Source organism: Staurois parvus, unplaced genomic scaffold, assembly GCF_062004578.1.
Source record: "Staurois parvus isolate SC_StPar_1 unplaced genomic scaffold, SC_StPar_1.0 ptg000388l, whole genome shotgun sequence".
NCBI lineage: Eukaryota > Metazoa > Chordata > Amphibia > Anura > Ranidae > Staurois > Staurois parvus.
Window position 1 is genome coordinate 3,082,449 of NW_028318184.1, and position 25,873 is coordinate 3,108,321.

The 25,873-nt window shown below is 48.2% G+C and overlaps 1 protein-coding gene across 1 annotated transcript in view; it reads right to left on the bottom strand.

The window, feature by feature from the left end:
- Positions 1 to 24,515, bottom strand: part of LOC149455798 (lysozyme C-like) — an 87,093-nt gene extending 62,578 nt beyond the window's left edge. The window contains exon 1 of the mRNA XM_089685885.1: positions 24,385 to 24,515. The gene's annotated coding sequence lies outside the window, so the exon portion shown is untranslated. The remainder of the gene's footprint in view (positions 1 to 24,384) is intronic.
- Positions 24,516 to 25,873: the final 1,358 nt, after the last annotated feature.

Consider the following 25,873-nt stretch of genomic DNA (forward strand, 5'->3'; position numbering starts at 1 on the left):
CGTCTGCTCGCTCCTGAAACATTGCCTCCTCTGCCACTCCTCTGCGTGTTGTCTGACATACTTTTTAATTCAACAATTCTGTGTCCCTGAGTAACAATTCTGTGTCTGTCCCTGAGTAACGATCCTGTGTCCCTGAGTAACAATTCTGTGTCCCTGAGTAACAATTCTGTGTCCCTCAGTAACGATTCTGTGTCCCTCAGTAACAATTCTGTGTCCCTGAGTAACAATTCTGTGTCCCTGAGTAACAATTCTGTGTCCCTGAGTAACAATTCTGTGTCTGTCCCTGAGTAACGATTCTGTGTCCCTGAGTAAAAATTTCTGTCCCTGAGTAACAATTCTGTGTCCCTGAGTAACGATTCTGTGTCCCTCAGTAACGATTCTGTGTCCCTGAGTAACAATTCTGTGTCCCTCAGTAACGATTCTGTGTCCCTCAGTAACAATTCTGTGTCCCTCAGTAACGATTCTGTGTCCCTCAGTAACAATTCTGTGTCCCTCAGTAACAATTCTGTGTCCCCAAGTAACAATTCTGTGTCCCTGAGTAACAATTCTGTGTCCCTGAGTAACAATTCTGTGTCTGTCCCTGAGTAACGATTCTGTGTCCCTGAGTAACAATTCTGTGTCCCTGAGTAACAATTCTGTGTCCCTCAGTAACGATTCTGTGTCCCTCAGTAACGATTCTGTGTCCCTGAGTAACAATTCTGTGTCCCTCAGTAACGATTCTGTGTCCCTCAGTAACAATTCTGTGTCCCTCAGTAACAATTCTGTGTCCCTCAGTAACAATTCTGTGTCCCTGAGTAACAATTCTGTGTCCCTCAGTTACGATTCTGTGTCCCTCAGTAACAATTCTGTGTCCCTGAGTAACAATTCTGTGTCCCTGAGTAACAATTCTGTGTCCCTGAGTAACAAATCTGTGTCTGTCCCTGAGTAACGATTCTGTGTCCCTGAGTAACAATTCTGTGTCCCTGAGTAACAATTCTGTGTCTGTCCCTGAGTAACGATTCTGTGTCCCTGAGTAACAATTCTGTGTCCCTGAGTAACAATTCTGTGTCCCTCAGTAACAATTATGTGTCCCTGAGTAACAATTCTGTGTCTGTCCCTGAGTAACAATTCTGTGTCCCTGAGTAACAATTCTGTGTCCCTCAGTAACGATTCTGTGTCCCTGAGTAACAATACTGTGTCCCTGAGTAACAATTCTGTGTCTGTCCCTGAGTAACGATTCTGTGTCCCTGAGTAACAATTCTGTGTCCCTGAGTAACAATTCTGTGTCCCTGAGTAACGATTCTGTGTCCCTGAGTAACAATTCTGTGTCCCTGAGTAACAATTCTGTGTCCCTCAGTAACAATTCTGTGTCCCTGAGTAACAATTCTGTGTCCCTGAGTAACAATTCTGTGTCTGTCCCTGAGTAACGATTCTGTGTCCCTGAGTAACAATTCTGTGTCCCTGAGTAACGATTCTGTGTCCCTGAGTAATGATTCTGTGTCCCTGAGTAACAATTCTGTGTCTGTCCCTGAGTAACGATTCTGTGTCCCTGAGTAACAATTCTGTGTCCCTGAGTAACAATTCTGTGTCTGTCCCTGAGTAACGATTATGTGTCCCTGAGTAACAATTCTGTGTCCCTGAGTAACCATTCTGTGTCCCTGAGTAACAATTCTGTGTCCCTGAGTAACAATTCTGTGTCTGTCCCTGAGTAACGATTCTGTGTCCCTGAGTAACAATTCTGTGTCCCTGAGTAACAATTCTGTGTCCCTGAGTAACGATTCTGTGTCCCTGAGTAACAATTCTGTGTCCCTGAGTAACAATTCTGTGTCTGTCCCTGAGTAACGATTCTGTGTCCCTGAGTAACAATTCTGTGTCCCTGAGTAACAATTCTGTGTCCCTGAGTAACAATTCTGTGTCTGTCCCTGAGTAACGATTCTGTGTCCCTGAGTAACAATTCTGTGTCCCTGAGTAACAATTCTGTGTCTGTCCCTGAGTAACGATTCTGTGTCCCTGAGTAACAATTCTGTGTCTGTCCCTGAGTAACGATTCTATGTCCCTGAGTAACAATTCTGTGTCCCTGAGTAACAATTCTGTGTCCCTGAGTAACGATTCTGTTTCCCTGAGTAACAATTCTGTGTCCCTGAGTAACAATTCTGTGTCTGTCCCTGAGTAACGATTCTGTGTCCCTGAGTAACGATTCTGTGTCCCTGAGTAACAATTCTGTGTCCCTGAGTAACAATTCTGTGTCTGTCCCTGAGTAACAATTCTGTGTCCCTGAGTAACGATTGTGTGTCCCTGAGTAACGATTGTGTGTCCCTGAGTAACGATTGTGTGTCCCTGAGTAACGATTGTGTGTCCCTGAGTAACGATTGTGTGTCCCTAAGTAACGGTTCTGTGTCCCTGAGTAACGTTTCTGTGTCCCTAAAGTCTCTGTGGCCCTAACTCTGTCCCTCAATACAGACAGGTCTGTCTCTCTTGAATGACCGGAGGCTAATGGAGAATTCTAAGATGGCCGCGATTTATAGCTCCACCATTACACAGTGCTGGCTGGCTGGCTGCTGATTGGCTAATGCGATCACATGTCATGAATGAATGCATTATGGGTCAGCGCGCCTTGTCTGCGCGCCTTCCCAGAGATCCCCGCTCCGTCGCCACACATGTCGCCGCCATTTTTGGGAAAATTCGATTCGCGCACCCGAAGTTGGCTAATCTTCGGATTCGTCGCGAATCGAATATTTCCCAATATTCGAAACGAATTCCACTTCGCCATGTTCGATTCGCTCATCTCTATTCATGACCACTGACCAGGCCATTTTTTGCTATTCAGCTCTGCTCTACTTTAATTGGCAATTGCATGGTCGTGAAATTTATATAATCTTTTTTCACACAAATAGAGCTTTCTTTTGGTGGTATTTGATCACCATTTGTTCTTTTTTAGATTCTATTATATAATTTAAAAAAAAAAATTAAAAATATTTTCTATTTTCTGTTAAACAATATCCAATAAAAAAAAATCCAAAAATTGAATTTCTTCATAAATTTAGGTTAAACTGTATTCTGTCATTGGTAAAAAAAAACAAAAAAACAAATCCCAATAAGCGTATATTATTTAGTCTCTAGGAAAGTTATAGCATCCACAAATTATGGGATATATATGTAAAAATTAGTCAATCCTGATGTACTGGTGGCTGATCTCTTTTCTTGAGGCCCTTAAAATGTCAGGACAGTACCAATATCCCCCAAATTACCCCTTTTTGGAAAGTAGAAAGGAAGGATATAGGGTAATGTACTATAAGTCTGGCCATAGATGGATCAAAATTAGGCCAATTCAGCACGGATGGCCAAATTGTGATCCATGTGTGGCAATCCCTTTTCAACAGAAGCCAAAGGGGAAATTCAGCCATCCACCTCGATTATATAGTTACAGAAATTTGTTTTTTAATTATTATTATTATTATTTTTTAGTCAGTGAGTTTATAAAAAAATGACCCATCTCATCTATAGCCAGCTTAACCTGCCTGGCGGTCTGATTATATCAATATTTTTGAATGTCAAAGCGGTACATTGTTTTGCATGGAAATTTGTTGTTTTATATTGTAGGCCTGTAATTCTTAGGAATAACTCACTTAAATCTGGCCAAATAAGAGTCTAGTAAACATCCTGGGTATGATAATGATTGAAACATGAAATCATAAATTATAATATAATAAATAATTATAAAAATAATAATATAATAACAAATTTAATTCAATAACGTAATCAAACCAAAAACACTGAAATTTGAAATAGAGCGCCAAGTTCGCACATCACTGAGCAAAGTCGCAGAATCATCACTATCGTCACTTTCAGTGTTTGATGACGAATTTCCCGACGAATCACTATCACTCAATTCTGCAAGTGATTCTAATTCAATATCGCTGTTTTCTAGCTGGTCTAAAACCGCTTGTGACCTAAAGGGATGCTTTTTGGATGCCATGGACGTTCTCAAGTTTCCAGACAGAAAAACCAGTAGAAGTTCAGGCAGGGCACAGGACAAAGCAGTAAAACAGTAAAGTATTGTAATCCTAACAGATTACAATGTATTGTGTGTATGTCATGTTTTTACTTTTTTGATTCTCTCGCCGGTTCTGCCCTCCTGCGTCACGATGCTCGCAGGGAAGGGAACCCGGAAGACAGATGCCGGTATCAGCCGGAGGACACAGCGGGGGCACATTGGGGGATCGCAGGGCAAGGTAAGGATCGGGGGATCGCAGGACAAAGCACTACAGTGTAATTTTGAGTGTGGCTCGGGGTTACCACTTTTGGTACTGAAAATTAACCCCGTGCCATACTCGGGATTACCGCCAGGGAGGTTAAGAGAGAGGGGAAGAAGAAGACTAGCAACAGTTGGGCATTTGGCTATCACCTGCAATCCAGGGACTGATGATCTTTCTCGTGGGACTTGTCTGAGGAGAGAAGAGGAAAGAATCATCCAGGTCACAGGGAAGTTTTTCAGTACAATGGAAATTGTAAGCAGTAACAAGCACTCATGACTGCTGAGAAGCATAGGCTCATTTATGACCAATAAATCAATGCCGTGCCCCCAAAAAGACAGCCGATTAAGTTGGAAATAGGGCAAGGCCACAGTTTATTGCACTTTCCAAATGTAACAATTTTCCAAATGTACCAAAAAGCAATGCCAGTTACTGTTACGGTGTGAGCACACATAAAACATAAACTCATATAGTCTAAGAGGCCTGTCCTTACCATCAGTACCAGACAGGCATTACACTGACCTCAGAATTTAACTTGAGGGCATAGCCAATAAAGTAACATCAATTGCTGGAAAGGTCAAAACTGCCAATAAAGCTGTGACAAAACATCACAACAGGTGGGAGGGCGGGCAACACTTGTGACAGCTGAACCTCCTCAGAGCAGTAGCCTTTTTCTAGAGTTCAGGCCACCCTCCCAATTTTTCTTCATCTCCCCCTCACCCCATTTCTTTCTTATATATGACTAGGAAAAGTCTGATCTGACAGGTAGGTCCATTTAGGTTGATAATGAAGGCCCCTTGAACCTCCGTTAAGGAAAGGAGCCTTGACTGCTGGAACCATGGTACCACTGTGGGAGAGAAGTTAAGTGGCTCAGTTTAGGATTGGCTACAAAGAGCTGAGGTGACTACCCATTCACCTCACGGCTAATGTGTAAGATAAAATCTACGGGCTGAAAAATTCTGTATGTAAATGGATAGAAAACTGGCTAAAAGATGGTATTCAGAGAGTAGTGGTTAATGATTCATACTCTGAATGGTCTAGGGGTGTCAGTGGTGTACCCCAAGGTTCAGTGTTGGGACCCTTACTTTTTAATATAGTTATAAATAGAGATGAGCGAAGTATTCAAAAATTCGATTCGACTGATTCGGCGAATTCGTGGAAAAATTTTGATTCGAGTCGAATATATTCGCTGTGAATTTAACTTAAAAAAGGGTGTTTCTAGGCTTCAGAGAGACTTAATATTAGTGCTGAACACTGTACCTTTAATTTAAATGCCCTTGGAGTCTGCTGGGGAAGAGAAATAATACTGTCAGTCAGTATGACATGCAGATGAGTGCCGTCGATCTTAGAATCACCGCACACTTCACTCATTTGGGCAGTCACGGGGCCAAAACCAGAGTGTGGAGCCACAGTGTGGCGGTGGAGGCAGCAGCAATGGGAGGCCATACAGCACCCTATGACAAAAATGGAAACCACCAGCAGTGTGAGGAGACCTGAAAGTGGCACATGGCAGAGTGTGGCGATAGAGACAGCAGCAATGGGAGGCCGTACAGGGACCCATGACACACTCTGGACCTGGCAGCAGCATGAGGAGGCGGTACAGGGGCCCATGGCAGATTACGGGCCTGGCAGCAGCATGAGGAGTCGGTACGGGGGCCCATGGCAGATTACGGGCCTGGCAGCAGCAATGGGAGGCCGTACAGGGACCCATGACACACTCTGGACCTGGCAGCAGCATGGGGAGGCGGTACAGGGGCCCATGACAGATTACGGGCCTGGCAGCAGCATGAGGAGTCGGTACGGGGGCCCATGACACACTCTGGACCTGGCAGCAGCATGAGGAGGCGGTACAGGGGCGCATGACAGATTACGAGCCTGGCAGCAGCAACTTGGACAGGAGGACGTTCAGCTTCTGCACCGTCTGGTGCGTGCTCGCAAACTGTTGTCTCTTGGAAACGGATTCCAAGAAAGACTGCTGACGGAATCCGTGAAGAGGAGTAGCAGGAGAAGGAGCATCTGAACGAGCGGAATATGCCAACAAGCGACAACAGGGGCCCATGACAGATTACGGGCCTGGCAGCAGCATGAGGAGTCGGTACGGGGGCCCATGGCAGATTAGGGGCCTGGCAGCAGCTATGGGAGGCCCGTAATCTGCCAGCACCCTATGACAAAAAATGGAACCCACCAGCAGTGTGAGGAGACCTGAAAGTGGCACATGGCAGAGTGTGGCGATGGAGACAGCAGCAATGGGAGGCCGTACAGGGACCCATGAGAGACTCTGGACCTGGCAGCAGCATGAGGAGGCGGTATAGGGGCCCATGGCAGATTAGGGGCCTGGCAGCAGCTATGAAAGGCCCGTAATCTGCCAGCACCCTATGACAAAAAATGGAATACACCAGCAGTGTGAGGAGACCTGAAAGTGGCACATGGCAGAGTGTGGCGATGGAGACAGCAGCAATGGGAGGCCGTACAGGGACCCATGAGAGACTATGGACTTGGCAGCAGCATGAGGAGGCGGTATAGGGGCCCATGGCAGATTAGGGGCCTGGCAGCAGCTATGGGAGGCCCGTAATCTGCCAGCACCCTATGACAAAAAATGTAACACACCAGCAGTGTGAGGAGACCTGAAAGTGGCACATGTTTGGGGCATGATTCATGGCGGATTTAGTCAGTTGTGTCAGGAACTGGTGGTTTGAAATCCAGACTAATCCACGCCTGATTCATTTTCACAAACGTCAGTCTCTCCACACTTTGGGTGGACAGTCGTGTCCTCCGCGGAGTTGCAATACCTCCTGCCGCACTAAACACGCGCTCCGATGCCACGCTACTGGCCGGGCATGACAGCCTTTCAAGGGCAAATTCAGCTAGTTGGGGCCAAAGGTCAAGTTTCGTTGCCCAGTAGTCAAGGGGATTGTCTACCTCGGTTGGCAGGGTGCTGTCCAAGTAGGCCTAAGCCTGTTGTTTGAGGTCCTGCTCCAGGTCCACCTGATGCTGCTGCTGCTGCTGCTGCGGCTGGTTAGTAGTTTCCTCACTGCGCTGGTGAAGAAAGCTACTCATCATCGACTGCAGACTGAGGCAGCCGCTGCTGGTGGAGCTGCCACTGCTCCTACCACCCCACCCCTCCCCTGCTGCCATGGCAGTGGAACGTGAGCGCACAGGGCCCACAGTGCCTGAGGATGGACGTTGGCGCAGACAGGCAGAGACCAGCTGACTACATAGGTGGTTTTTATAGTACGTTATTTTGGCCTCCCTCTCAGCAGGTGTGAAAAAGGCCACCATTTTTGAACGGTAGCGAGGGTCCAACAAGGTGGACAGCCAAAAGTCATCCCTCTGTCTGATGGTTATTATTCGGCTGTCGCTACGCAAGCAAGCGAGCATGCTATGGGCCATTTGTGCCAAGGAATGCGAGGGACTCCCTGCCTCCATCTCCACAGCATACTGCCCTGGTGCGTCTGGGTCCTCTGTCTCCTCTTCCTCCTCCTCTACCAGATGCTCCTGCTCCTCCACTCCTGTCCGCTGAGTGGAAAAACCACCCATTTCACTCAATAATTCCTGAGCACCAATGTCCTCCTCTACCTCCTCCTCTTCTTCCTGTCCTGCCCCCACAGGGGTCATGTGGCGTTGAGATCTGTGCGCCACGTCTACCGCACCCTGACCAGCCATTGTTAACAGCATTTGTTCCAGGACGTGCAACAGAGGAATGACGTCGTTCATCCCATAGTCCTGCCGACTCACGAATAGCGTGGCCTCCTCAAAGGGCCTGAGCAAGCGCAGGTGTCACGCATGAGCTGCCAATGGCTGACATCTAAGTTACACAGGGAGTACCTTTATCCGCTTTTAACATCAGGAAATCTGTGATGGCCTTTTGCTGTTCGTAAAGGCGGTCTAACATATGTAGGGTTGAATTCCACCTTGTTGCAACGTCACAGCATGAGGAGTCGGTATAGGGGCCCATGGCAGATTAGGGGCCTGGCAGCAGCTATGGGAGGCCCGTAATCTGCCAGCACCCTATGTCAAAAAATTCAACACACCAACAGTGTGAGGAGACCTGAAAGTGGCACATGGCATGAGAGACTGTGGACCTGGCAGCAGCATGAGGAGGCGGTATAGGGGCCCATGACAGACTCTGGACTTGGCAGCAGCATGAGGAGGCGGTATATAGGGGCCCATGGCAGATTAGGGGCCTGGCAGCAGCTATAGGAGGCCCGTAATCTGCCAGCACCCTATGTCAAAAAATTCTACACACCAGCAGTGTGTGAGGAGACCTGAAAGTGGCACATGGCAGAGTGTGGCGATGGAGACAGCAGCAATGGGAGGCCGTATAGGGACCCATGAGAGACTCTGGACTTGGCAGCAGCATGAGGAGGCGGTATATAGGGGCCCATGGCAGATTAGGGGCCTGGCAGCAGCTATGGGAGGCCCGTAATCTGCCAGCACCCTATGTCAAAAAATTCTACACACCAGCAGTGTGTGAGGAGACCTGAAAGTGGCACATGGCAGAGTGTGGCGATGGAGACAGCAGCAATGGGAGGCCGTACAGGGACCCATAAGAGACTCTGGACCTGGCAGCAGCATGAGGAGGCGGTATATAGGGGCCCATGGCAGATTAGGGGCCTGGCAGCAGCTATGGGAGGCCCGTAATCTGCCAGCACCCTATGTCAAAAAATTGAAAACACAAGCAGTGTGAAGAGACCTGAATGTGGCACATGGCAGAGTGTGGCGATGGAGACAGCAGCAATGGGAGGCCGTACAGGGACCCATGAGAGACTCTGGACCTGGCAGCAGCATGAGGAGGTGGTATATAGGGGCCTATGGCAGATTAGGGGCCTGGCAGCAGCTATAGGAGGCCCGTAATCTGCCAGCACCCTATGTCAAAAAATTTTACACACCAGCAGTGTGAGGAGACCTGAAAGTGGCACATGGCAGAGTGTGGCGATGGAGACAGCAGCAATGGGAGGCCGTACAGGAACCCATGAGAGACTCTGGACTTGGCAGCAGCATGAGGAGGCGGTATATAGGGGCCCATGGCAGATTAGGGGCCTGGCAGCAGCTATGGGAGGCCCGTAATCTGCCAGCACCCTATGTCAAAAAATTGAAAACACAAGCAGTGTGAAGAGACCTGAATGTGGCACATGGCAGAGTGTGGCGATGGAGACAGCAGCAATGGGAGGCCGTACAGGGACCCATGAGAGACTCTGGACCTGGCAGCAGCATGAGGAGGCGGTATATAGGGGCCTATGGCAGATTAGGGGCCTGGCAGCAGCTATAGGAGGCCCGTAATCTGCCAGCACCCTATGTCAAAAAATTCTACACACCAGCAGTGTGTGAGGAGACCTGAAAGTGGCACATGGCAGAGTGTGGCGATGGAGACAGCAGCAATGGGAGGCCGTATAGGGACCCATGAGAGACTCTGGACTTGGCAGCAGCATGAGGAGGCGGTATATAGGGGCCCATGGCAGATTAGGGGCCTGGCAGCAGCTATGGGAGGCCCGTAATCTGCCAGCACCCTATGTCAAAAAATTCTACACACCAGCAGTGTGTGAGGAGACCTGAAAGTGGCACATGGCAGAGTGTGGCGATGGAGACAGCAGCAATGGGAGGCCGTACAGGGACCCATGAGAGACTCTGGACCTGGCAGCAGCATGAGGAGGCGGTATATAGGGGCCCATGGCAGATTAGGGGCCTGGCAGCAGCTATGGGAGGCCCGTAATCTGCCAGCACCCTATGTCAAAAAATTGAAAACACAAGCAGTGTGAAGAGACCTGAATGTGGCACATGGCAGAGTGTGGCGATGGAGACAGCAGCAATGGGAGGCCGTACAGGGACCCATGAGAGACTCTGGACCTGGCAGCAGCATGAGGAGGTGGTATATAGGGGCCTATGGCAGATTAGGGGCCTGGCAGCAGCTATAGGAGGCCCGTAATCTGCCAGCACCCTATGTCAAAAAATTTTACACACCAGCAGTGTGAGGAGACCTGAAAGTGGCACATGGCAGAGTGTGGCGATGGAGACAGCAGCAATGGGAGGCCGTACAGGGACCCATGAGAGACTCTGGACTTGGCAGCAGCATGAGGAGGCGGTATATAGGGGCCCATGGCAGATTAGGGGCCTGGCAGCAGCTATGGGAGGCCCGTAATCTGCCAGCACCCTATGTCAAAAAATTGAAAACACAAGCAGTGTGAAGAGACCTGAATGTGGCACATGGCAGAGTGTGGCGATGGAGACAGCAGCAATGGGAGGCCGTACAGGGACCCATGAGAGACTCTGGACCTGGCAGCAGCATGAGGAGGCGGTATATAGGGGCCTATGGCAGATTAGGGGCCTGGCAGCAGCTATAGGAGGCCCGTAATCTGCCAGCACCCTATGTCAAAAAATTCTACACACCAGCAGTGTGTGAGGAGACCTGAAAGTGGCACATGGCAGAGTGTGGCGATGGAGACAGCAGCAATGGGAGGCCGTATAGGGACCCATGAGAGACTCTGGACTTGGCAGCAGCATGAGGAGGCGGTATATAGGGGCCCATGGCAGATTAGGGGCCTGGCAGCAGCTATGGGAGGCCTGTAATCTGCCAGCACCCTATGTCAAAAAATTGAAAACACAAGCAGTGTGAAGAGACCTGAATGTGGCACATGGCAGAGTGTGGCGATGGAGACAGCAGCAATGGGAGGCCGTACAGGGACCCATGAGAGACTCTGGACCTGGCAGCAGCATGAGGAGGCGGTATATAGGGGCCTATGGCAGATTAGGGGCCTGGCAGCAGCTATAGGAGGCCCGTAATCTGCCAGCACCCTATGTCAAAAAATTGTACACACCAGCAGTGTGAGGAGACCTGAAAGTGGCACATGGCAGAGTGTGGCGATGGAGACAGCAGCAATGGGAGGCCGTACAGGGACCCATGAGAGACTCTGGACTTGGCAGCAGCATGAGGAGGCGGTATATAGGGGCCCATGGCAGATTAGGGGCCTGGCAGCAGCTATAGGAGGCCCGTAATCTGCCAGCACCCTATGTAAAAAAATTCTACACACCAGCAGTGTGTGAGGAGACCTGAAAGTGGCACATGGCAGAGTGTGGCGATGGAGACAGCAGCAATGGGAGGCCGTACAGGGACCCATGAGAGACTCTGGACCTGGCAGCAGCATGAGGAGGCGGTATATAGGGGCCCATGGCAGATTAGGGGCCTGGCAACAGCTATAGGAGGCCCGTAATCTGCCAGCACCCTATGTCAAAAAATTCTACACACCAGCAGTGTGTGAGGAGACCTGAATGTGGCACATGGCAGAGTGTGGCGATGGAGACAGCAGCAATGGGAGGCCGTACAGGGACCCATGAGAGACTCTGGACCTGGCAGCAGCATGAGGAGGCGGTATATAGGGGCCCATGGCAGATTAGGGGCCTGGCAGCAGCTATAGGAGGCCCGTAATCTGCCAGCACCCTATGTCAAAAAATTCTACACACCAGCAGTGTGTGAGGAGACCTGAAAGTGGCACATGGCAGAGTGTGGCGATGGAGACAGCAGCAATGGGAGGCCGTATAGGGACCCATGAGAGACTCTGGACTTGGCAGCAGCATGAGGAGGCGGTATATAGGGGCCCATGGCAGATTAGGGGCCTGGCAGCAACTATGGGAGGCCCGTAATCTGCCAGCACCCTATGTCAAAAAATTGAAAACACAAGCAGTGTGAAGAGACCTGAATGTGGCACATGGCAGAGTGTGGCGATGGAGACAGCAGCAATGGGAGGCCGTACAGGGACCCATGAGAGACTCTGGACCTGGCAGCAGCATGAGGAGGCGGTATATAGGGGCCTATGGCAGATTAGGGGCCTGGCAGCAGCTATAGGAGGCCCGTAATCTGCCAGCACCCTATGTCAAAAAATTCTACACACCAGCAGTGTGTGAGGAGACCTGAAAGTGGCACATGGCAGAGTGTGGCGATGGAGACAGCAGCAATGGGAGGCCGTACAGGGACCCATGAGAGACTCTGGACTTGGCAGCAGCATGAGGAGGCGGTATATAGGGGCCCATGGCAGATTAGGGGCCTGGCAGCAGCTATGGGAGGCCCGTAATCTGCCAGCACCCTATGACAAAAAATGGAACACACCAGCAGTGTGTGAGGAGACCTGAAAGTGGCACATGTTTGAGGCATGATTCATGGCGGATTTAGTCAGTTGTGTCAGGAACTGGTGGTTTGAAATCCAGACTAATCCACGCCTGATTCATTTTCACAAACGTGAGTCTCTCCACACTTTGGGTGGACAGTCGTGTCCTCCGCGGAGTTACAATACCTCCTGCCGCACTAAACACGCGCTCCGATGCCACGCTACTGGCCGGGCATGACAGCCTTTCAAGGGCAAATTCAGCTAGTTGGGGCCAAAGGTCAAGTTTCGTTGCCCAGTAGTCAAGGGGATTGTCTACCTCGGTTGGCAGGGTGCTGTCCAAGTAGGCCCAAGCCTGTTGTTTGAGGTCCTGCTCCAGGTCCACCTGATGCTGCTGCTGCTGCTGCTGCTGCTGCGGCTGGTTAGTAGTTTCCTCACTGCGCTGGTGAAGAAAGCTACTCATCATCGACTGCAGACTGAGGCAGCCGCTGCTGGTGGAGCTGCCACTGCTCCTACCACCCCACCCCTCCCCTGCTGCCATGGCAGCGGAACGCGAGCGCACAGGGCCCACAGTGTCTGAGGATGGACGTTGGCGCACAAAGGCAGAGACCAACTGACTACATAGGTGGTTTTTATAGTACGTTATTTTGGCCTCCCTCTCAGCAGGTGTGAAAAAGGCCACCATTTTTGAACGGTAGCGAGGGTCCAACAAGGTGGACAGCCAAAAGTCATCCCTCTGTCTGATGGTTATTATTCGGCTGTCGCTACGCAAGCAACCGAGCATGCTATGGGCCATTTGTGCCAAGGAATGCGAGGGACTCCCTGCCTCCATCTCCACAGCATACTGCCACGGTGCGTCTGGGTCCTCTGTCTCCTCCTCCTCCTCCTCTACCAGATGCTCCTGCTCCTCCACTCCTGTCCGCTGAGTGGAAAAACCACCCATTTCACTCAATAATTCCTGAGCACAAATGTCCTCCTCTACCTCCTCCTCTTCTTCCTGTCCTGCCCCCACAGGGGTCATGTGGCGTTGAGATCTGTGCGCCACGTCTACCGCACCCTGACCAGCCATTGTTAACAGCATTTGTTCAAGGACGTGCAACAGAGGAATGACGTCGTTCATCCCATAGTCCTGCCGACTCACGAATAGCGTGGCCTCCTCAAAGGGCCTGAGCAAGCGGCAGGTGTCACGCATGAGCTGCCAATGGCTGACATCGAAGTTACACAGGGGAGTACCTTTATCCGCTTGTAACATCAGGAAATCGGTGATGGCCTTTTGCTGCTCGTAAAGGCGGTCTAACATGTGTAGGGTTGAATTCCACCTTGTTGCAACGTCACAGATCAGGCGATGATGTGGAATTCCGTTCTGCCGCTGCAGCTCAAGGAGGGTGTGCTTTGCGGTGTAGGAATGGCTGCATGCAAAGTTTACGTGACATTTTAAGGATGTCTTGCAGTGGGATGGTGGATTTTAGGAACCGCTTGACAACCAGATTGAACACGTGAGCCATGCATGGCGCATGGCACAACCTTCCTTGACGCAGAGCAGACACCATGTTCTTTCCGTTGTCGGTCAACATGGTTCCGATTTTCAGTTTGCGCGGAGACAGCCATCTGTCGATTTCTCTGTTCATTACACTCAGAAGTTCCTCCCTGTGTGACTACGTTCGCCAAGGCATACCAGGTGCAGAACAGCGTGACACCGTTGCGCCCTGCACATGTGATATGCCGATGGGACTTGGCACGGGGGTGGCGGCTGAGGACACGGCGGAAGAAGAGGTGGTAGAGGCGGACATCTTTGCTGGACCAAGGACGTGCAAACGTGGAGGCAAAAGCGGCGTGACCTGTCCAAGTTGCTGGTGCGGCTGTGACGGCACCACGTTCACCCAGTGGGCCGTAAATGACATGTACTGTCCCTGACCGTAGTTACAGCTCCACACGTCGGCGCTTGCGTGCACTTTGGCAGAGACCGACATGCTCAAAGACTGGCCCACCATGTCTTCTACATGTGAATGCAGGGCTGGCACTGCCTTTTTGGCGAAGAAATGACGGCTTGGCACTCTCCACCGCGGCGCGGCACAAGCCATCATTTCTCTGAAAGGTGCTGAGTCCACCACTTGGAAAGGGAGGGACTGCAGCACCAGCAACTTGGACAGGAGGACGTTCAGCTTTTGCACCGTCGGGTGCGTGCTCGCAAACTGTTGTCTCTTGGAAACGGATTCCAAGAAAGACTGCTGACGGAATCCGTGAAGAGGAGTAGCAGGAGAAGGAGCATCTGAACGAGCCGAAGATGCCAACGAGCGACAACTCCCCTCAGCAGAGGTGTTGGAGCCTTGACTGGCTGATGGAGGGCGATTGACGTCGGGTGACGGAGCAAGTAACGGAGCGGGTGATGGAGCGGGGGCTGGGGCGGGCAGAACCGCCGTATCTTTATCACGGTTTTCCCAGGCCACCAAATGGCGACGCTGCATATGCTGCCGCAACGCTGTAGTCCCAACATGGGCCCCCTGGCCACGCTTGACTTTCTGGCCACATAGTCGACATACGGCTACGTTTACTTCCTCGGGCGGCTTGACGAAAAATTGCCACACCGCCGAGTAGGAAACTTTGCCCCCGATACTCCTCACTGGCTGACTGCTGCTTCCTCCGTGCACACCGGCACCACTACTGGCCGTGGTGGTAGGCTGCAGTGGAGCTGGTGCTCTACTCCGTGGCCGTTTGGCTCCACTGACACTGCTTCCACTGACACTGCTGCGACCCTGCTGCTGTCTCCTGGGCAACCCACCGACTGTTTCGCTCACTGCCAAGCTGCCACCCTCTTCTCCTGATGATGCGGAAGAAATTGCCTGATGACGACGAGGCTGCCAAGTGCGATCAACCTCCTCATCATCAAGTAGGGTCTCCGCCTCACTACTAGCCCCCTCGGCTGCGTCTGGGTCAGGAGACAGACCTGTCTCTAGACCGGCTAGCGGGCCACTCTCCTCGCCACTACTTCTTTGCCTGGCTGCTGAAAAGGCGGATGTCTCCCCCCGTTCCTGACCGCCCTCTGTTAGCTCTTCCTCACTGTACAGTGGGGCTGAGCCCACAGCATGCGATACTTCGCTTGGTGAGGGAACACCAAAGGACAGGGGCAGGTAGAGGACACGTGATTTCAGTGGGCTTGGTCCCGGGCCATGCCAACTAACGGTTGTGTCTGACGTACCCACCGACCGTTGGCTGTAGGTGTCAGAGGTGACCTGGGAAGAGGAAGACGACCGAGCCAACCAATCGATGACGGCAGGGTTGTCGGTGGAGACACGACCGCTGGATGACACCGGGAGCACTGGCCTCTGGCTGCGAATAGTGCTGCCTCGACCCCTTCCTCTGCTGCCACGTCTGCTCGCTCCTAAAACATTGCCTCCTCTGCCACTCCTCTGCATGTTGTCTGACATACTCTTTAATTCAACGATTCTGTGTCCCTGAGTAACAATTCTGTGTCCCTGAGTAACAATTCTGTGTCTGTCCCTGAGTAACAATTCTGTGGCCCTAAGTAACGGTTCTGTGTCCCTCAGTAACAATTCTGTGTCCCTCAGTAACAATTCTGTGTCTGTCCCTGAGTAACAATTATGTGGCCCTAAGTAACGTTTCTGTGGCCCTCAGCAACAATTCTGTGTCCCCCTGATTAACGTTTATGTGGCCCTAAGTAACGGTTCTGTGGCCCTCAGTAACGGTTCTGTGGCCCTCAGTAACGGTTCTGTGGCCCTCAGTAACAATTCTGTGTCCCTGATTAACGTTTCTGTGGCCCTAAGTAACGGTTCTGTGGCCCTCAGTAACAATTCTGTGTCCCTGATTAATGTTTATGTGGCCCTAAGTAACGGTTCTGTGGCCCTCAGTAACAATTCTGTGTCCCTCAGTAACAATTCTGTGTCTGTCCCAGATTAACGTTTACGTGGCCCTAAGTAACGGTTCTGTGGCCCTCAGTAACAATTCTGTGTCCCTGATTAACGTTTCTGTGGCCCTAAGTAACGGTTCTGTGGCCCTCAGTAAAAATTCTGTGTCCCTCAAGAAACAATTCTGTGTCTGTCCGTGAGTAACAATTCTGTGGCCCTAAGTAACGGTTCTGTGGCCCTAAGTAACAATTCTGTGTCCCTGATTAACGTTTATGTGGCCCTAAGTAACGGTTCTGTGGCCCTCAGTAACAATTCTGTGTCCCTGATTAACGTTTCTGTGGCCCTAAGTAACGGTTCTGTGGCCCTCAGTAAAAATTCTGTGTCCCTCAAGAAACAATTCTGTGTCTGTCCGTGAGTAACAATTCTGTGGCCCTAAGTAACGGTTCTGTGGCCCTAAGTAACAATTCTGTGTCCCTGATTAACGTTTATGTGGCCCTAAGTAACGGTTCTGTGGCCCTCAGTAACAATTCTGTGCCCCTGATTAACATTTATGTGGCCCTAAGTAACGGTTCTGTGGCCCTCAGCAACAATTCTGTGTACCTCAGTAACAATTCTGTGTCTGTCCCTGATTAACGTTTACGTGGCCCTAAGTAACGGTTCTGTGGCCCTCAGTAACAATTCTGTGTACCTCAGTAACAATTCTGTGTCTGTCCCTGATTAACGTTTACGTGGCCCTAAGTAACGGTTCTGTGGCCCTCAGTAACAATTCTGTGTCCCTGAGTAACAATTCTGTGGCCCTAAGTAACGGTTCTGTGGCTCTCAGTAACAATTCTGTGTCCCTGTGTAACAATTCTGTGTCTGTGCGAGTAACAATTCTGTGGCCCTAAGTAACAGTTCTGTGGCCCTCAGTAACAGTTCTGTGTCCCTGAGTAACAATTCTGTGTCTGTGCGAGTAACAATTCTGTGGCCCTAAGTAACAGTTCTGTGGCCCTCAGTAACAATTCTGTGTCCCTGAGTAACAATTCTGTGGCCCTAAGTAACGGTTCTGTGGCTCTGAGTAACAATTCTGTGTCCCTGTGTAACAATTCTGTGTCTGTGCGAGTAACAATTCTGTGGCCCTAAGTAACAGTTCTGTGGCCCTCAGTAACAGTTCTGTGTCCCTGAGTAACAATTCTGTGTCTGTGCGAGTAACAATTCTGTGGCCCTAAGTAACAGTTCTGTGGCCCTCAGTAACAATTCTGTGTCCCTGAGTAACAATTCTGTGGCCCTAAGTAACGGTTCTGTGGCCCTCAGTAACAATTCTGTGTCCCTGTGTAACAATTCTGTGTCTGTGCGAGTAACAATTCTGTGGCCCTAAGTAACGGTTCTGTGGCCCTCAGTAACAATTCTGTGTCCCTGAGTAACAATTCTGTGTCTGTGCGAGTAACAATTCTGTGGCCCTAAGTAACAGTTCTGTGGCCCTCAGTAACAATTCTGTGGCCCTAAGTAACGGTTCTGTGGCTCTCAGTAACAATTCTGTGTCCCTGTGTAACAATTCTGTGTCTGTGCGAGTAACAATTCTGTGGCCCTAAGTAACGGTTCTGTGGCCCTCAGTAACAATTCTGTGTCCCTGAGTAACAATTCTGTGTCTGTGCGAGTAACAATTCTGTGGCCCTAAGTAACAGTTCTGTGGCCCTCAGTAACAATTCTGTGTCCCTGAGTAACAATTCTGTGGCCCTAAGTAACGGTTCTGTGGCTCTCAGTAACAATTCTGTGTCCCTGTGTAACAATTCTGTGTTTGTGCGAGTAACAATTCTGTGGCCCTAAGTAACAGTTCTGTGGCCCTCAGTAACAGTTCTGTGTCCCTGAGTAACAATTCTGTGTCTGTGCGAGTAACAATTCTGTGGCCCTAAGTAACAGTTCTGTGGCCCTCAGTAACAATTCTGTGTCCCTGAGTAACAATTCTGTGGCCCTAAGTAACGGTTCTGTGGCCCTCAGTAACAATTCTGTGTCCCTGTGTAACAATTCTGTGTCTGTGCGAGTAACAATTCTGTGGCCCTAAGTAACGGTTCTGTGGCCCTCAGTAACAATTCTGTGTCCCTGAGTAACAATTCTGTGTCTGTGCGAGTAACAATTCTGTGGCCCTAAGTAACAGTTCTGTGGCCCTCAGTAACAATTCTGTGGCCCTAAGTAACGGTTCTGTGGCTCTCAGTAACAATTCTGTGTCCCTGTGTAACAATTCTGTGTCTGTGCGAGTAACAATTCTGTGGCCCTAAGTAACGGTTCTGTGGCCCTCAGTAACAATTCTGTGTCCCTGAGTAACAATTCTGTGTCTGTGCGAGTAACAATTCTGTGGCCCTAAGTAACAGTTCTGTGGCCCTCAGTAACAATTCTGTGTCCCTGAGTAACAATTCTGTGGCCCTAAGTAACGGTTCTGTGGCTCTCAGTAACAATTCTGTGTCCCTGTGTAACAATTCTGTGTTTGTGCGAGTAACAATTCTGTGGCCCTAAGTAACAGTTCTGTGGCCCTCAGTAACAGTTCTGTGTCCCTGAGTAACAATTCTGTGTCTGTGCGAGTAACAATTCTGTGGCCCTAAGTAACAGTTCTGTGGCCCTCAGTAACAATTCTGTGTCCCTGAGTAACAATTCTGTGGCCCTAAGTAACGGTTCTGTGGCCCTCAGTAACAATTCTGTGTCCCTGAGTAACAATTCTGTGTCTGTGCGAGTAACAATTCTGTGGCCCTAAGTAACAGTTCTGTGGCCCTCAGTAACAGTTCTGTGTCCCTGAGTAACAATTCTGTGTCTGTGCGAGTAACAATTCTGTGGCCCTAAGTAACAGTTCTGTGGCCCTCAGTAACAATTCTGTGTCCCTGAGTAACAATTCTGTGGCCCTAAGTAACGGTTCTGTGGCCCTCAGTAACAATTCTGTGTCCCTGAGTAACAATTCTGTGTCTGTGCGAGTAACAATTCTGTGGCCCTAAGTAACAGTTCTGTGGCCCTCAGTAACAGTTCTGTGTCCCTGAGTAACAATTCTGTGTCTGTGCGAGTAACAATTCTGTGGCCCTAAGTAACAGTTCTGTGGCCCTCAGTAACAATTCTGTGTCCCTGAGTAACAATTCTGTGGCCCTAAGTAACGGTTCTGTGGCTCTCAGTAACAATTCTGTGTCCCTGTGTAACAATTCTGTGTCCGTGCGAGTAACAATTCTGTGGCCCTAAGTAACAGTTCTGTGGCCCTCAGTAACAGTTCTGTGTCCCTGAGTAACAATTCTGTGTCCGTGCGAGTAACAATTCTGTGGCCCAAGTAACAGTTCTGTGGCCCTCAGTAACAATTCTGTGTCCCTGAGTAACAATTCTGTGGCCCTAAGTAACGGTTCTGTGGCCCTCAGTAACAATTCTGTGTACCTCAGTAACAATTCTGTGTCTGTCCCTGATTAACGTTTACGTGGCCCTAAGTAACGGTTCTGTGGCCCTCAGTAACAATTCTGTGTCCCTGAGTAACAATTCTGTGGCCCTAAGTAACGGTTCTGTGGCCCTCAGTAACAATTCTGTGTCCCTGTGTAACAATTCTGTGTCTGTGCGAGTAACAATTCTGTGGCCCTAAGTAACAGTTCTGTGGCCCTCAGTAACAGTTCTGTGTCCCTGAGTAACAATTCTGTGTCTGTGCGAGTAACAATTCTGTGGCCCTAAGTAACAGTTCTGTGGCCCTCAGTAACAATTCTGTGTCCCTGAGTAACAATTCTGTGGCCCTAAGTAACGGTTCTGTGGCTCTCAGTAACAATTCTGTGTCCCTGTGTAACAATTCTGTGTCTGTGCGAGTAACAATTCTGTGGCCCTAAGTAACAGTTCTGTGGCCCTCAGTAACAGTTCTGTGTCCCTGAGTAACAATTCTGTGTCTGTGCGAGTAACAATTCTGTGGCCCTAAGTAACAGTTCTGTGGCCCTCAGTAACAATTCTGTGTCCCTGAGTAACAATTCTGTGGCCCTAAGTAACGGTTCTGTGTCCCTGTGTAACAATTCTGTGTCTGTGCGAGTAACAATTCTGTGGCCCTAAGTAACGGTTCTGTGGCCCTCAGTAACAATTCTGTGTCCCTGAGTAACAATTCTGTGTCTGTGCGAGTAACAATTCTGTGGCCCTAAGTAACAGTTCTGTGGCCCTCAGTAACAATTCTGTGGCCCTAAGTAACGGTTCTGTGGCTCTCAGTAACAATTCTGTGTCCCTGTGTAACAATTCTGTGTCTGTGCGAGTAACAATTCTGTGGCCCTAAGTAACGGTTCTGTGGCCCTCAGTAACAATTCTGTGTCCCTGAGTAACAATTCTGTGTCTGTGCGAGTAACAATTCTGTGGCCCTAAGTAACAGTTCTGTGGCCCTCAGTAACAATTCTGTGTCCCTGAGTAACAATTCTGTGGCCCTAAGTAACGGTTCTGTGGCTCCCAGTAACAATTCTGTGTCCCTGTGTAACAATTCTGTGTCTGTGCGAGTAACAATTCTGTGGCCCTAAGTAACAGTTCTGTGGCCCTCAGTAACAGTTCTGTGTCCCTGAGTAACAATTCTGTGTCTGTGCGAGTAACAATTCTGTGGCCCTAAGTAACAGTTCTGTGGCCCTCAGTAACAATTCTGTGTCCCTGAGTAACAATTCTGTGGCCCTAAGTAACGGTTCTGTGGCCCTCAGTAACAATTCTGTGTCCCTGAGTAACAATTCTGTGTCTGTGCGAGTAACAATTCTGTGGCCCTAAGTAACAGTTCTGTGGCCCTCAGTAACAATTCTGTGTCCCTGAGTAACAATTCTGTGGCCCTAAGTAACGGTTCTGTGGCCCTCAGTAACAATTCTGTGTCCCTGTGTAACAATTCTGTGTCTGTGCGAGTAACAATTCTGTGGCCCTAAGTAACGGTTCTGTGGCCCTCAGTAACAATTCTGTGTCCCTGAGTAACAATTCTGTGTCTGTGCGAGTAACAATTCTGTGGCCCTAAGTAACAGTTCTGTGGCCCTCAGTAACAATTCTGTGTCTGTCCCTGAGTAACAATTCTGTGGCCCTAACTAAAGTTTCTGTGGCCCTAAGTAACAGTTCTGTGGCCCTCAGTAACAATTCTGTGTCTGTCCCTGAGTAACAATTCTGTGGCCCTAACTAAAGTTTCTGTGGCCCTAAGTAACAGTTCTCTGGCACTCAGTAACAATTCTGTCTGTCCCTGAGTAACAATTCTGTGGCCCTAATAACGTTTCTGTGGCCCTAAGTAACAGTTCTGTGGCCCTCAGTAACAATTCTGTGTCTGTCCCTGAGTAACAATTCTGTGGCCCTAACTAAAGTTTCTGTGGCCCTAAGTAACAATTCTCTGGCACTCAGTAACAATTCTGTCTGTCCCTGAGTAACAATTCTGTGGCCCTAATAACGTTTCTGTGGCCCTAAGTAACAATTCTCTGGCACTCAGTAACAATTCTGTCTGTCCCTGAGTAAGAATTCTGTGGCCCTAACTAGCGTTTCTTTGTCCCTAAGTAACGATTCTGTGGCCCTCACTAACAATTCTGTGTCCCTGAGTAATGGTTCTCTGTCCCTAAGTAACGTTTCTCTGTCCCCAAGTATCGTTTCTGTGGCCCTAACTCTGTCCCTAATACAGAGCAGTCTGCCTCTGTTCAATGACTGCAGGCAAATGAAGAATTCCAAAATGGCCGCTATTTATAGCTCGACCATTACACAGTGCTGGCTGGCTGGCTGCTGATTGGCTGATGCGATCACATGTCATTGAGGAATGCATTATGGGTCAGCGCGCCTTGTCTGCGCGCCTTCCCAGACATCCCCGCTCCGTCGCCGCACATGTCCGCCGCCATTTTCGGAAAAATTTAGATTCGCGCGTCCGAAGTAGGCTATTTTTCGGATTCGGCGCGAATCGAAATTTTTCCGATATTCGACTCGAATTCCACTTCGGCTACTTCGATTCGCTCATCTCTAGTTATAAACGATATAGGGTCTGGGATTAAAAATCCCATTTCAGTCTTTGCAGATGACACCAAGCTGTGCAGTGGAATAACGTACTTACAGGATGTCTCCAACTTACAAGCCGACCTCAATGCACTGTGTAATTGGGCAACTATGTGACAAATGAGGTTTAATGTTGATAAATGTAAGGTTCTGCACTTGGGGGCTAAGAATATGCATGCATCATACATACTAGGGGGGTACAACTGGGGGAATCAATGGTGGAGAAGGATCTGGGAGTTCTGGTAGATCACAACCTTAATAATGACATGCAATGCCAAGCTGCTGTTTCTAAAGCGAGCAAAATCCTCTCTTGTATTAAAAGAGGTATAGACTCCAGAGAGAGAGATATCTCCTAGATTGTAAGCTCGAAAGAGCAGGGCCCTCGAACCCCTCGTTTGTTACTGTATTGTCTCATGTACTGTCCCCCACTACTCTGTACAGTGCTGAGCAAACTTTTTGGCACTATATAAATACTGTATAATAATAATATCATATTACCCCTATACAAATCATTAGTAATACCTCGTCTGGAATATGCAGTTCAGTTTTGGGCACCAATTCACAAAAAGAACATTGGGGAACTAGAGAAAGTACAGAGAAGGGAACCAAACTGATAAGAGACATGGAGGAGCTCAGCTATTAGGAAAGATTAGAGGAACTGAATTTATTCTCTCTTGAGAAGAGGAGAATAAGGGGCGATATGATCAACACGTATAAATACATCAGTGGTTCATATAGTGAACTTGGTGTAGAGCTATTCACTTTGAGGTCATCACAGAGGACAAGGGGGTACTCTTTACGTATGGAGGAAAAAAGATTTTTATCTCCAAATATGGAAAGGTTTCTTCACAGTAAGAGCTGTGAAAATGTGGAATAGACTCCCTCAAGAGTTGGTTCTGGCCAGCTCCATGGATTGCTTTAAAAAAGGTGAGCTGACCTTGGTTTGTTTGTCAGAGTCCTGCAACGTGGTATTAACTTATATAAAGAGAAATGCAGACTCCTGTAGTGTTGGCTCTGAGGAAGAGGTTGTGTCCTCGAAACATGTTAGCCAGTTGGTCATCCAGGGTTCCATCGTATGAACTCAGATGTTGTTTGGATCATACACCTTGTTCAGTTTGACATGCCTGTGTTATAATGTCCATTGTGAGTATGATACCTATTTTTGTTTCTTTAATAAATTATTTTAAACGATAATGCACTAGGTCGGTGCGCCCTTTTTCTGTTTCTCCATTTGTATCCAGTGTATTCGGACCACCCCGGTCTGTTGAGGGCAGCAAGCAGTGCATATACAAGAAAATTCCAGAACATTCCTATTGGGTCTACTGAGTCCTTTCCTAGCGCAGGAGTAAAGTGTTTGTTGTGTTGGATTGGGCATAGGATTATAACTTTTTTTTGTTATATGGTTAAACTGGATGGACTTTTGTCTTTTTTCAGCCAAACTAACTATGTAACTATATATAAGAGAGAAATGGGGAGAGGGGAAGATGAAGAAAAATGGGGAGGGCGAGGCAGAAAAGAAAGAATGCTTCTAGGCCAAGAAGAGAGTGAAAAGGGGAGCTAGAGAGAAATGGAGAGAATGAAAGAACAAGACAGACATAGATTGATTTCTGAAGCCACTGTCTCCATGACTTTGCTCCTATCATCACTTGATCCTGCTTCTTTTATAGCACAAAGGGTTTTGGTTACGGTTTTGGAGCTCTTAATGGTTCTTTTTTTATTTTGTAAAAGTTGAAGCTGTTAATAATTCACAGAGTATGCCACAGAACTGGTACAGATCCGGCTATATTTAGCTGACTTAAACTTTCACATTAGTCCCACAGGGAGAGCCAAATAGCTTTTCTGACAAAACAAAATGTTAATCAGCACTTCCCTCTTAGATAGTATCTTCAGCCTCTGAACTTCGCTATTAGAGGATGGCTAAGGCTGAAACAACACAAGAGTCTAAATGTAACCGAATCTTGTGATTTCCAAAAATCCCACCAGCTACAACCCACGTGGGCTACTCAGCCAAGAAAGAGGACAACAAAGGCGAAGAGTAATTATCATTGTATAGATTCCTACATTTCATATGAACTTATATAGGCATGGAGAAGTTGGGTGAGTACAAGCCTGTTCCTGTGTCTGCTGCACTCATTTAAAACAAAAAGTGTAGGATGATGTAAAACACCCTATTAAAGCGTATCTAAGTATCTAAACATAAAAATCATATATTGATTTCTACATTGTGTTTCAATTACTTCTTACCCACTCCTAGTATTCTGAACAATCTTGACGTTTGTCAGTTTTGTGAAGCTCCCCACACATGTCCTTGCTTGAATTCTGTGACATGTAATCACTAATGTCTTGTGAGTAGGCGCTGGTGTTTCACGTATTTCACATAGCCTCCCCTATGAGCTACAGAGGGCATGAGAGGAGGAGTTTCAGGAGGTGGAGTTACACTGGTGGCCAAAATTGTGGATATATCTTCTGCTTTTGTCAGTTTTGGTTGATATCTTTACTTACTCCCTTGTTTTTTCCTTCTATACATTACCTATTCTATGCAAATGGTGAACAAAATATTTTTGACAACATATGATACAAGTTTTGAGTTAATTTGAGCAGATTTACTGAAAATTATCGACAGAAAGCTAGCTGGTGAAAATGTGAGGAAATGTTGCCAATTTTTGTTTGTATATTATTGTGTATATGTTATAATATTTGGTCAGGATAAAGCATTATGTTGCATAACAGAGATTCTAGTTGCAATGATGAATAAAACCTTCTGCGCTAAAATGGACACCTTCAAAAGAGCTGCTATCACCTAACCTGACTTCAAAAAGTGAATGGCAACAATATGATAAATGGTGAAGTGCTAACAAAATAACAGCATATAAATAAAGAACAAGATACATAAACACATCACATGTAAACCAGATAACACTCAGTGTACTGATCCAATGGGATCTTAATGAAGTGCTGCTAAAGTGATCAGGTAAAACCTGTAGCCGAAAAAGTGGACCTTTTTTTTTTTCTTTAAATGGAAAAAATGAAGACAACCTCCCCCTGTCCACATAAGGGACTATTGGTGAAAATAACGTGTCCCCTAGGGGGATATAGGACACAAATCAATGTGACCAGTGCCAGTAGTGAATAAAACAAAGTACAATCTCTAATAAAAAAACATGCATGGGTAAGTATAAATGGCCACAATACTTCAACTAGTATCTACAAGCAAACGGACTAGTGCATGTGATCAATATAAATGTCCAAAGCCACACAGGTAAAAACTGCAAGTCAAAACACACTGGTGCTCGTGGTAAGGTGGTCTTCATATAGGTAACAGAAATCCTAAATGACAGAAATGCCCCCTCACCTCCAAGCATTGATCTCACCACGATCCCAGATTATAGACCACGTCCTGGCAGAGATGTTGCATAAGGTCCTTCCCAATAACACTCTCAGGTCACATTCCCATCAGAGCCATGTCATTAAAACATAAGCAAAAGACATCCTCCATAGTGCGATATGTTTATTCCAACAACAGATAGTACAAGTAAAAATTGCTCACTCACATTAAATGCTTGATAAACTCGCTATTCACCACATTGTATGGGTGCATTGCATGGTCCTGTGAACATGTCCAAAATGGCATCCAACTGGAAGTGTGTCACCGGAACTGGCTTACCGACGCATTGCGTCACGATATCACGTGACTTCCTCCGGGTATACCATGTATATTATTGTGTATATGTTA